The 11472-nt window shown below is 39.3% G+C and overlaps 1 long non-coding RNA gene across 1 annotated transcript in view; it reads right to left on the bottom strand.

Annotated features, from left to right (window-relative positions):
• Nucleotides 1–150: 150 nt before the first annotated feature.
• Nucleotides 151–11472, bottom strand: part of LOC113163392 — a 57040-nt gene continuing 45718 nt past the window's right edge. Inside the window, exons 4-6 of the long non-coding RNA XR_003298893.1 lie at nt 11271–11332; nt 2728–2789; nt 151–263 (exon numbers count right to left, since the gene is read on the bottom strand). This is a non-coding gene — a long non-coding RNA (uncharacterized LOC113163392). The remainder of the gene's footprint in view (nt 264–2727; nt 2790–11270; nt 11333–11472) is intronic.

The raw sequence follows: 11472 nt of genomic DNA, 5'->3' as shown, positions 1-11472 counted from the left end.
GTTTAAATGAGTTTTCATGAGTTTCTTATTCAAATCATTTTAAATATCTTAATGCATGACAAGAGGGGGCCTAAACTTTTCTAAATTGTTCAGAATTCTTAAAATATTTATTGCATTCATGTAACAATTGTTGTTTTTACTTACACTGAATCCATGACAGTAGGTCTGAAGTGTTAGATAAATCCCCAGAGGAATTTAATGTGATGTATTTTGAAGGTTTTTGCTGGAAATTGGCTCAACACTGCACATGCAGCCCTGTAATCCTGTGAGAAGAAAGCAAACAGGATAAGGTTATATATTTACCACCTATCAAATTTACATTAAAATTCTGTGCAAGTGTGAACTTTTAGCCACGTACAAATGTCTTAAATATATATTTACTCTAGTATATTTTTTTAAATGTAGAGGTCAAAATTATGACAATTTTAATGGTCTACAAGGTAAAAATGAAGCCAATAACTGCATGTTTGTCAGTCTTAATGACACTGCTGAATGTGTGATGGCAGAAAAAAGGCTTCAGAGCACACTTAAAATGTCTGACAGTAATGAGGTGAAATTATATTTCTCTCCACCGCTCTTCACTTCCGTTTGATGTTTTGATTAAATTTCTACTGTTGAAGAAGCTGTAAGCAGCTTTTACATGGATTGACCTCATCGGTGTGCTGAAATACTTTGTTTTGCTAGTTTCAAATAGCAATATGTCTATTTAATGAAGACCTTAAATAAACTATCCTACATTATATGCAGTGGTAAGAAACAAAGGTTTGCATTCATACGTTTCTTCCTGTGCAGTTGTAACTTAATTAGTGGCTATTACAGTTTTAATAGCATCAGCAGGAAATAGAAAATTATTCTATAATTGCAACTGTAAGTTCACAAAAGAACTGGCTGAACTATAATAAAGTGGTCAGTGTGTAGGCGAGAGGGAGAAAATAGAGTGCAAATCCAAAACCTTGTTGTAGGTACAAAGGTCAAATTCATTTACTGATAATTTAAGGATTAATCACCTGTTTTTAAAAAATGATGAGCTGTAAATCTCCTGCTAGATATTTTCTCACACAAACACAGCTGAACCAGCAGGTGGAGGTAGAGGTGTTCTCAAGCGCTTCGCTTTAAAGGAACATAACCCAGCTGGATGCCTTTATGCAGCAGCCTTGACTTTCGTAATACAAGTGTGTGCACTTTAGACATAATGTACCAGACTGTCCCTGCAGCACAGGAGGGAAATTTGATTCCCTGACTCAAGTCCAGAGAAAACACCGCCATAGTGCATGATTGTGTTTGATGTAATAACAGTATAAGCTGGAACAGCACTCACTGAGAAACACAATAAGAGTGTAGATGCACATGTTGTACTTACACTAAATAGTTTTGGATAAATCATATTTAAGGGAAGTAGAGCAGCCTGCTGTGACCTCCGACGTCTTACACACACTAGACAAGTATTTAGTTCAATTTTTAAATTCAGCTCTCTTCCACATGAGTTCCTCGAGTCCATTTAAAGATCAATATGGTGCACGCTGACAGTGGCTCCACAAAGGGACTGTCAGCTAAAGCACTACTCTATAACTTCACAGTGAAAAGCATCACAGTGGACGTGACTCAGGAGTGGAACTGAATCAGAGGATTAGTCAGGCAGCTAAGGGCTAGAAGACACCTACAGGTTTGAAAAATATAAAAGTAAGGATGCACTGACTGGTGTTGTTGCTCCTGAAGATGACTGATACCTGACCTGATCTCTGTCTCCCACATTCACAATCTGTCTACATCCTGTATTTGAGTTTAATACCTGCTAACTCACGACACTGGCGCCATTCACAGTTCTGTCTTGCAACTGGTTCTTGCTGGGATCCTAACTAACTTTTTGCAGCCTGTTTTTTCTTTATGCAGTGATTTATTTTTCTAAAGCACCACACTTACTATTGAAATCCTGAAAAACTGCTGCAGATGATTTAAAGTATGACACATTTACTTCATCGTTTGAAAAGAAATTATGCTGCAGAAAGCTTTACCTCTGCAGCCAGCTGTCCAGGCTCCAGAAGTACTGTACAACATGTACACAGTCTCTGGAGACAATGTCCCAAAGCACCCTGTCATGCAGCACACAGTGATTCAAGTGGCCATGGCAACCTCGTTGCTTAGAAGTACCTGTACAATCCTGTAACTATTCTTTATGCGGTGATGGAGCCAAACCAACACAGCTGAATTGATGTCAAGTTGCTTTGGTTGAAAGTGAATGTTGATGCTCCAGGCTGAGGTCGAGTCTTTCTGTCAGTACACACTGATGGATGTGGAGGCACTCAGGTTACAGAGGTATCCAGCAGTGCGATCAGAAATTGTAATTTGTGTCTGAATACGCTGTTGCCCTAAAAACTGCACCGAAACCTCTACAAACCATTTCTCACCGCAGGCTGTATTTTATGTAGCTGCACCACTGTTTCCAGCACACACACTGTACAAAAGCACCTGTGCAGCAATCGATAGGTAATCAAAATACTGAAAACAATCAATGCTTTTGGTTATTTCTCCACAGAGATATTGTTGGATAAATGTCAGGCCCACAGACAAATTCAGAGCACACCGAGATGATTTGTGGAGTACTACGGGAGAGGGTCAATCTGTACTTGACCCTTAGCTGTGTTATTATTGCGAGCAGGAGTAGAAGTCCAATAACTACAAATGTTGAACAGACGCTCCAGCCTGAAAAGGATCTATCTAGACACTTACAGTATAGCAAATTCAGATTTTCCTCTTTGTTGCCGTTTCATGCAGAAGGTTTTATCTTCCACCTGGAGCAAAACAGAAAGAAACAGAAAAATTTCACAATGTCAAGCAGTTTAAAGTTACTGTATTCTTGTTTAGGATAATGCAGTATCTAGGCAGTTTGTAGTATTTAGAGGTTTCTTTGTGAAATCCACTCTCTTATAGCGACTGAATGAAGACATCCCCAGCAGAATCTTAGCTCAGCATCAACTCATATTTAATACACTACTTACTAGCGTGGCTAAAAAGCTGTTATCAGATGAAAAGAAGATGATCGCACATCTTATTTCATGATGACATAAGGACACAAATGCTGACTCACGGTGACTGTGCAGCAGGTAACAAGCAGCTGAATTGACGAGATTCAAACCCTCTTTGTCGTCGAGCTGCAGGATTTTCTGAGATCAATTTTGAAAGGATGAGTGATCCCTTCATTATCCAAGTGTTGAGCGAAGAGACACTGAGACGGTTTTATTTCCTAATATCATCCAGCTGCCTTTTGATGAGGTCCAGGAGATCACACTCCTTTGTTATTACTCATTTCTTATGTATCACACCTGACAGGCTGATAATTAATGAGATGAGAGTTGGCGGCAGCCTCTCTGAGATCCTGACACGTTCAAATCCCTGGCTTAATGCATGCTCCATTCATAATGTGACATTCATCACTACACTTCTAAGCGTCACTCTTCCGTCATGTTCCTGTATCGACCATTGTTATCTTTCAGGCATCCCAAATTTAACAACTGAGCGATTTATTTGATGACCATCTCTCACCTTGCACACTGAGGATAATTTCAGCATGCATTACGTTATCTATACACAGTTCTACAAACAGCAAGTGGGATTTACATCTGATCTGACAACTGATTTTCATACAGTGACAAAACACTAGCAAGCGTCAGTACTGGCTGCAGGCCTCAAGCTCTACGTTTCTATTCCCAGACCGCTGCTCCCTTCTGCCGTTTCACCACAAGTTGTACCAACAAAGAAGAGAACACGCCACAAATAGCTTTGTCCATCAGCCACCAAGACCCTCCTGAAATCCCATAATTATTTCCCGGTTGTCAGGGGGCTAATAATAAAGTAGCAGCTGCCTTACGGAGAGCCAATCCCAGTGCTGCACTCACATGAGGAGAGAAGCCACGAAAACGTAAAGAAGCCGGGAGAGATTCACCACAAATGAGCTGTAAAGTGACACATTTTGCTTTCAATGTTTCGCTAACATCATTTCAGGCACTGGGCGCCATGTTGGAAAGCAGTGGAGTTCTTCAGGACCTCGAGCTGTGGCAGAGAACTAGAATTAAACAAAGCACACATCAGCAGTGTCATTGACATTTTCCTTCTACAAAAGGTGGTATTTATCCACCTGGCTGTTATTCTAGTATTTCTGTCCACTATCATTCACCACCTCCACTGCAGAGACCTGCGTTAGCCTCTTGAGAAAACTTTAATTCAGTGGAAATGACCTAGGAGGACTTGTTGGTCTTCAAGTTTGAGCCTAAGTAAGAATAGAAGGCAGGGAAATTGCTGCAGTTATGTCTTTGCTATATTTTGCAACTACAATGATTTGCAGATTATTTGATTATTTGATGCTTTTGGAAGCTGTAAGATGTGTGTGTGGATTTTCCTAATTCTCTGCAGTGGTGGTGGTGAATAAATCACGTTACCTGGTGCAACGACATCAGTTTGCATCAAGTGTCAAGAGCTGACAATTACAGACAAAAAGACTTTGATAACATATGAAAAGTTATACCAGAAATGTGTTCTCTGCATGTCTTCCAACAACGTGCCGTATAAGAAACTGAAACCATCTCACTACGATAAATGTCTACCACAAAGACTGGATTCACTACAACACAGGTATGATTCAGCCTTTCTCACCTGTTCCATCCGGCTCTGCAGCACAGCAGCCGCCTTTATAACACATTTCCAGAGAAGACGTCACAATAGAAGCAACAGGAATTAAATTGCTTTGGTGCAACAGAGGAAATAAAAAGGTGTCTACAACATCCACATATCTTAAATTCAAATATAATGATTTCTAAAGTTTAGAAGAAACAACTTCAAAACCAGCCATGGTTCGTTTTCCATGTGCAGCAAGAAGCAACCAGCAAACCCTGACGAGACCTCAGGAACCTACATGTGTTCAACAACTAGGAAATAATGTAAATCACCTGTAGAGTATTACAGTAGCAAAATATAATCATTGTAGTCACAGGACTTTATCTGCACTCAGGTACAAGATCCCGAACCTTCACTGAAGCCATGAGGCATTTAAATTTGACACAAAACCCTTAAAATGATCTATTTGTTTCTGAGATATAGTCAATTTACAACAATAATAATTGTCCGTAGGTGTGAATGTGTCTGTCAACAGTGTAATCTGAACTGTTTTTAGTCATCTGGTGGAGTTTTCCAGCTTTAAGCTGCTTTAACAGTAAAGGCAAAGCACAATTTTGTGTCATTTAGTTCCCACTAGAGCCACAAGAAGTCGTCCTTGAAGTTGCAACAGCTGTGAAAAGCAAAGTTTATTACAGCAGGTATATTTACAATCAATGAGGCAGTTTCTCTCTGTTTAGGATAAACTATATACTGATATTGGAAATACACTCTGACAAAGTCCATTCATAAGGTTTATGTTTCAACCTTCAGCTGCATTACACCATCTTCATCAGTAGATGGAGTCAATTGTATCACCTCAGTAGATAACATGTCACTTAATTTTCTTTTATTTTACTTGTCTTTGCCAACACATGCTGCGAAAACAGTAGCATGGAGGAGTAACAGGAGCATGCAAACAGACACTTATAGAAACTATAAAATCAGAAAAAATTATGTTTTGGTGCAACTAGAACCTCAAATAGTTGAGGCTCACACTGATGACTGGTAACAGATTTAAAATAAAAGATCTCTTTTAAGTTAAACACGTGGTTTTGAATGTTATTTAAAACGTTTATGTGCATATGTGACTAACTGGACAGTTTAGAGACAAAAGCATCTGCTCGGTTTATCTTCTGCCAGGTAGAGAACAGGGAAACCTAGCAACGGGCTGCAGCAGACAGAGCTAGTCTCTGCTCCCAGATTATCAACGATGAACACGCTCATGCACACAAACACACACAAGCATGACCCACGTCTCTCAGTCGAGTAGACAGGACACGCTGCGCCATGGGACTCACAATACGTGGTGCATTAACCCCCACCACATTCCACCCTGTTGATCGTTTCAGTGCAAAAAGCCAGAGCAGCAATATTTTGGCAACTGCTGTTGATTTTAAATTGACCCTATTGTCTTTGACATTGTGTGGATTCGAGGTTCCTGGAAAAGCCAACTACATTTAATCAAAAAACACATGGGCGAAATGATTCATCTGTTAAACAGTGTCCCTTTGTGCTTGAACTAAATATGCATCATTCAAAGCCCTTTTGTTTGTTTATGCTCTGAAGCTTTTAGCGCCCCAGTCCCTTAATCATTAAAAATACTGTACCTGGAAGGAAACAGATAAAAGATGGTGTTTGGTATGCAAGAAAAGCACTGCAGGATTTACGTATTACTTAAGGAGAATCATGCAAAAATATTTTAACAGCTTTTCTAAATTTAGTTTGACTCTGTGTCTACTTTTTAATCACAGTAATCAGAAAAACATAATGAAGTACCGTCAGCACAAGGTCAAGTTCAGTGTCTGATCATGACCAGAATCTGTCCAGATACAAGGTACAAGGGTGGACAAGGTAATTGTAAAGACTGCGTCTGATTATTTCAATAAATATCACTTCAAGAGTTAACCCAGCACTTCTGTGTTGCACTTAACGAAATGTCTTCGGCTCAAAACATAACACTACAAAAAAAAAAGTGACTGTCAGCTTTAAATTAGGGGTTTTGTCCAAATAATTTATGAACTATGCCATTTTTTGGGTGATTTGCTGCTCAACTGTTCTCTGTGCAGGTGTGTTCATTTTCAGGTAAGTAGATAAAGTAGATAACATGACTAGAGTCCAAAGAACTCTCAGTGCCAGTGAACAAGCAGACAGACTGAAAATTATCAACAAACCCATAAGAACGACGGCAAAAACATCAGGTTTGGGCAAATCTACGACATGTATTTTGTACACTCTTTAAAAGAAAGCATGCACCGGTGAGCTCAGGTACACACATTTAACGCCTGATGTAAACCACTGATAATCCTCGAGCTAAAAAGAACTCGAACTCTACAGACCTAAAAACACCTGTAGAGTTCCTGCAAAGATGACAAAGATAAACTTGCATAAGAATAATGAGAAGAAAAGAGTCTGGAGAAGGGACTGCCTCAACTCCAAAATCCATCTGAGATCCCTTCGAGTCTGCAGCGCGTCTTATAAAAATCAGGACTGAACTGCAAAAGATGTAATACAGCACAAGCTTATCACGTATTTTTATGTTTCTGTCCTTTTGCAGTTCTCTGCCTTGTAGTCAACGCTACAGTGAACCGTCTCCTGTGCAGGTACAATTACATCACCTTGATGTCTTGTACCGGAGCAGTGTATTGGATTTCACGCTGAAGCTCTTCTGTTTGGCATCTAATAAAACTGTCTGGTTGTTTCCAAGTTTAAACAAACCTCCTGTCGCTCTCATGGTCTACAAATAGAAATCTAAAGGTACACTACATGTGGATGTGCACATTTCCCACACAATGGTCTATTTCTGCCTGTTTTTACTGAGTGTTCTGGTACCAACACAGCACCACCCACATCACACTGTGTAAATAATGGATTTGAATGAGAGTTAGAAATTAAGATGTTGGAAGTTGTTACTGATGGTGCCAGAAGGGTGTCGGATTTATCTAAGTACATAAATCACGTACAGGAAATCTGTCAGCTGCTAATAATCCCGATCACAAAGCAAATGTTGATTAAAATCAGCTATTTAATTCCATTTTTCTCAAAGGAAGTAATTAAAGGCTACAACAGTGTAACTACGAGGGATAAGCAGGATAAATATTTGGAATCTGAGTTAATTTGTTTCCTCAAACAGGTGTATAAAAAAGTAAAATCCTCTAAATGACTGTGGTAAAATAAACCGATTACTGCTCAGTGAAGATGTGATGAAGGATGACAAAACGTGTAATATGAAAATCTTCAATCAAAAGTGTGTGAGGGATGTCATTACAGACGAGCCTGCGAGTGGGCGACTCGGAGAGCAGACTCCCGGTGTGGTTTAAGCCTTTTCCAACTCATTCAATTAACTGTAGCCTAATATGCTAGAAGTGGCCAAAGTGATATCCCCACTCCACTCACTCGACAGACAAAATAGATCAAGCCGGCCTCTCTCCCCTCCGCTCACTGATGAGATGTGGTTTGTTTCTGTCATAAATGTAATTATGTTTATACGGAGCCCCCACTCTGCTGTCTGCAGCGCTATAGAGATCGCATTACGTCCTCGTCTTAGAACATTCGTCCACCAAACAAAAGACACTTCATATTTTGTGTGCATGTTCGGGAGCTAGAAAGCACATTTTGTAATGGAGGAATCGATAAAGTTCACCCACGTCGACTGTGTCATAAAATAAACAGTGACAACAACTGTATTAAAATAGAAAAACTAATTAGAATAAGACATATGACAGCTAAAAGTTGCCTTAATCAATAGTTCCATAATAGCAGTGGATGAAATGACTGCATATATTATAGATATTAACGTCATTTAACCAGGTGGGTCTCATTGAGATGAAGGAGGAACATTGTTCCAGAGATTGGATATGAATTGGATCTGAAATCACATATTAAGTGGTTCATATCTGATGTGGTCTGTTCACACTTAGCAGGACAACAAATCTGATTTGTGCCACTTAAGTATGTAACACGAGCACAGTCAGAGTCAGAGAGAAACTGGAACATTTAGTAGATAAAGAGACATATTTCCCTCAGGAGTTAGTGGAGACGCACAAAGAGCTAAAACAAATGTCAATATCATATTTACGTTGCCTGCTAATGTATGTGAAGGTTGCTCCGAGTCTGATGGATGAACACTTCACATCATGTGTGAACGTTGTGCTTAAATGTTGTTGGGACATTGCTCAACTAAATCGGTTCGTAACGAGTTGTGAAACCAAACCTCAGTGCTTAAAGATGCTATAAAGCTGTCTCTCTCTCTCATATATATATACACATATATATATATATACACATATATATATATATATATATATACGTTCACACACATATTTATATACACACACATAACGTCATTTCACCCACTGCTAATATGAAACAATAAATTATTTTCCAAAACCTCGTGGTTGACTTGGCAAACTGTTTAATACCTCTGAGATAATACTAGATATTATAAATAAACTATAAAAACACACACACACTGGGATTTTCCATCTTTTGAGCTGTAGCAGTGCTACAATAAACTGAGTGATTACACCAGGGTCCATTATTATAAATAGCTCAGCCTTTCCGCAGCACTGTGGCTCTATTGGGAGCATTTGTTTTGCTGCACATCTCCGATCTACAAGGGCTCAGTGTGAATATGAGGTGTTGCTAGCTGTTGACAAAATCCCCAGATTAAAACAACTGGTTAAGTGTGGGCGTCCCTGCTTTAATAATCCTGTTATAAATCTCCAGCAGGCTGTAAGCTCTCTCAGAATGACTGAGGGATAAACCCATGTGTACAGTAAACACCACCTCTGCCTTCGATTGTGATGATATTACATCATTTCTAGAGGAGATAAAATACTAATATTAGCCTTGACTGGATGGGTTTGGTGTTAAAGAGACTCTCCTTTGTAAAACCAAGTCACTAAACCAAAAACATAACCGTTAACACAGGTTTCTAATAATTTTGATGACTAAATGGTTATGTAAATGAATAATTAATCAATTCAGTGGATCAGTCCCTTCATATTGTAACACTCTACTTTGTTTTTTCTAGTTTGTTTTTTCTAACCCTAAATGTGAGGTGACTTTAACCAATACTTGAGTCTTTTAAACTGTCTTTTTGTTGATGACAGAATAATATAACATAACCAAACTCCTCAGGAAAACTGGACAGCTGGTGCTGGGTTGGAGCCAGGAACAGACCAACTGCGAGCGTTTGCAAACGCCACACCGGAGGTGTTTGACACCGACATCACGCGGCAAACAACAGTACTGAAATCCCACTTGACCCACAGGGTCATGCACTGAAACAAAGTTTGTGAATGCTGCCCAGGGTCTTGTCTGCTGTTCTACTGCTACAAAATGATGATGCTCTGCATCAAAAGATTAGATATTTCTGCGGGGTGTCAATCTTCTGCTGGATAATACACAGAGTTGTGTATTCCCGGCACGCTTTCATCAAATAATTACAGTGGAATACATAATTAACTCAAACTTTCTTGTTCTTTCCAAGTTGAGAAAAGTGAAGTGAAACAAAGTGGAAAACAACTGAAAATATGAATATTTACACACCAGCATTGTCCTGACTGTGTATTTAGAGAGTATAATGATGCTTGTGAAAGAAAAAGGTCAAGGTTTGTAACCAGTCAGGTTATATTATGCAAAAACAAGCAAAAGGAGTTGAACTCCAGCGAAGCACTGGTCACAACAGAAAGGTCAGCCATCGTCTAGACAGCTCGCTCCCGCTCCAGCAAACCTGACCGCTGTGTGGAAAGAAAGGCTGCAGGATTCCTGCGGATATCTTTTTGTAGCCTGTGTGATTTAAAAGTTATCGTGCGTCTCTTTTGAAATAAGCGTTTCTCTTTTCCCGTAAAGCTTCGGAAGGCTCCGTTCAACCTCAACAGCGTTACAATGGATTTGCGACGGTTTTGTTCGTTGCAGGTTCTCACAACACCAACACCCCTCTGAGGCCATCCCAGTTGGATGTTTGCTACAGCCCTCTCAGTGTGCTGCTTCTATTACAGCTAATGTTTGTGTCATTACGTAACAGAGTAAATTTAGTGTTTCGCTTTGTGGCAAAACAGCTTCTCTTCACCCCCATCACTATAATGGTGATACGATTCAAGAGATACTGCAGCTGCTGTTTGTACAACAGAGGTGAAAGGAATTTAATTTGTGTTCAAATCATTGAAAGATTAAATTTTCCAAACTCAATAAGAGCTTGTTGTTCATTACTAGTACTTTGATTTCTTTAACAATAGTCTCATCTTTCTTTTATCCAGAGTTACCACAGTGTTTCACTACTGTGAGCACCACAAACAAAACTAGATCCACTTCCACTTGTTGCAAATATTCAACCCTGTGGTGGTAATTATTCATTATGTATTCAATGATGTGCAGCATTTATAAACACAAAGCGAGCTGCATGAAGCTGGTGGGTGCATAATCAGTCCTGTGTGAGTTTGGGTTTAGGCAAGAAAAGCACTTTGCTCAGGGTTACAGAAAAACTGTGCTTTTGTTTAAAAACACACTGTCTGCCTTGTACCTTGTATCTCACTTGTAAGTCGCTTTGGATAAAAGCGATAAAAATGACTAAATGTAAAGTAAATGTAATCTAAAGAAAGATTAATAAAGACTTCACTCACCCAAATCCACCGGAGTTTCTTGTATGTATTTCAGCACGACTTACACGACTCCACGATGAAACCTGAGCACATGAAGCCAAAAAAAATACAGATTAGTCTGACGACTTAGGAAGAGAAACCAACGTTCTGAACTAAATTGACTGACCTTAAACCCTAATAACATCCTACAGAGTGGATTAAAACTGCAAGTCTGCATATACAG

The sequence above is a fragment of the Anabas testudineus genome, chromosome 23 (assembly GCF_900324465.2).
Source record: "Anabas testudineus chromosome 23, fAnaTes1.2, whole genome shotgun sequence".
Taxonomy (NCBI): domain Eukaryota; kingdom Metazoa; phylum Chordata; class Actinopteri; order Anabantiformes; family Anabantidae; genus Anabas; species Anabas testudineus.
The sequence above is the reverse complement of the archived record's forward strand: the minus strand, read 5'-3'. Positions and strand labels throughout refer to the sequence as shown.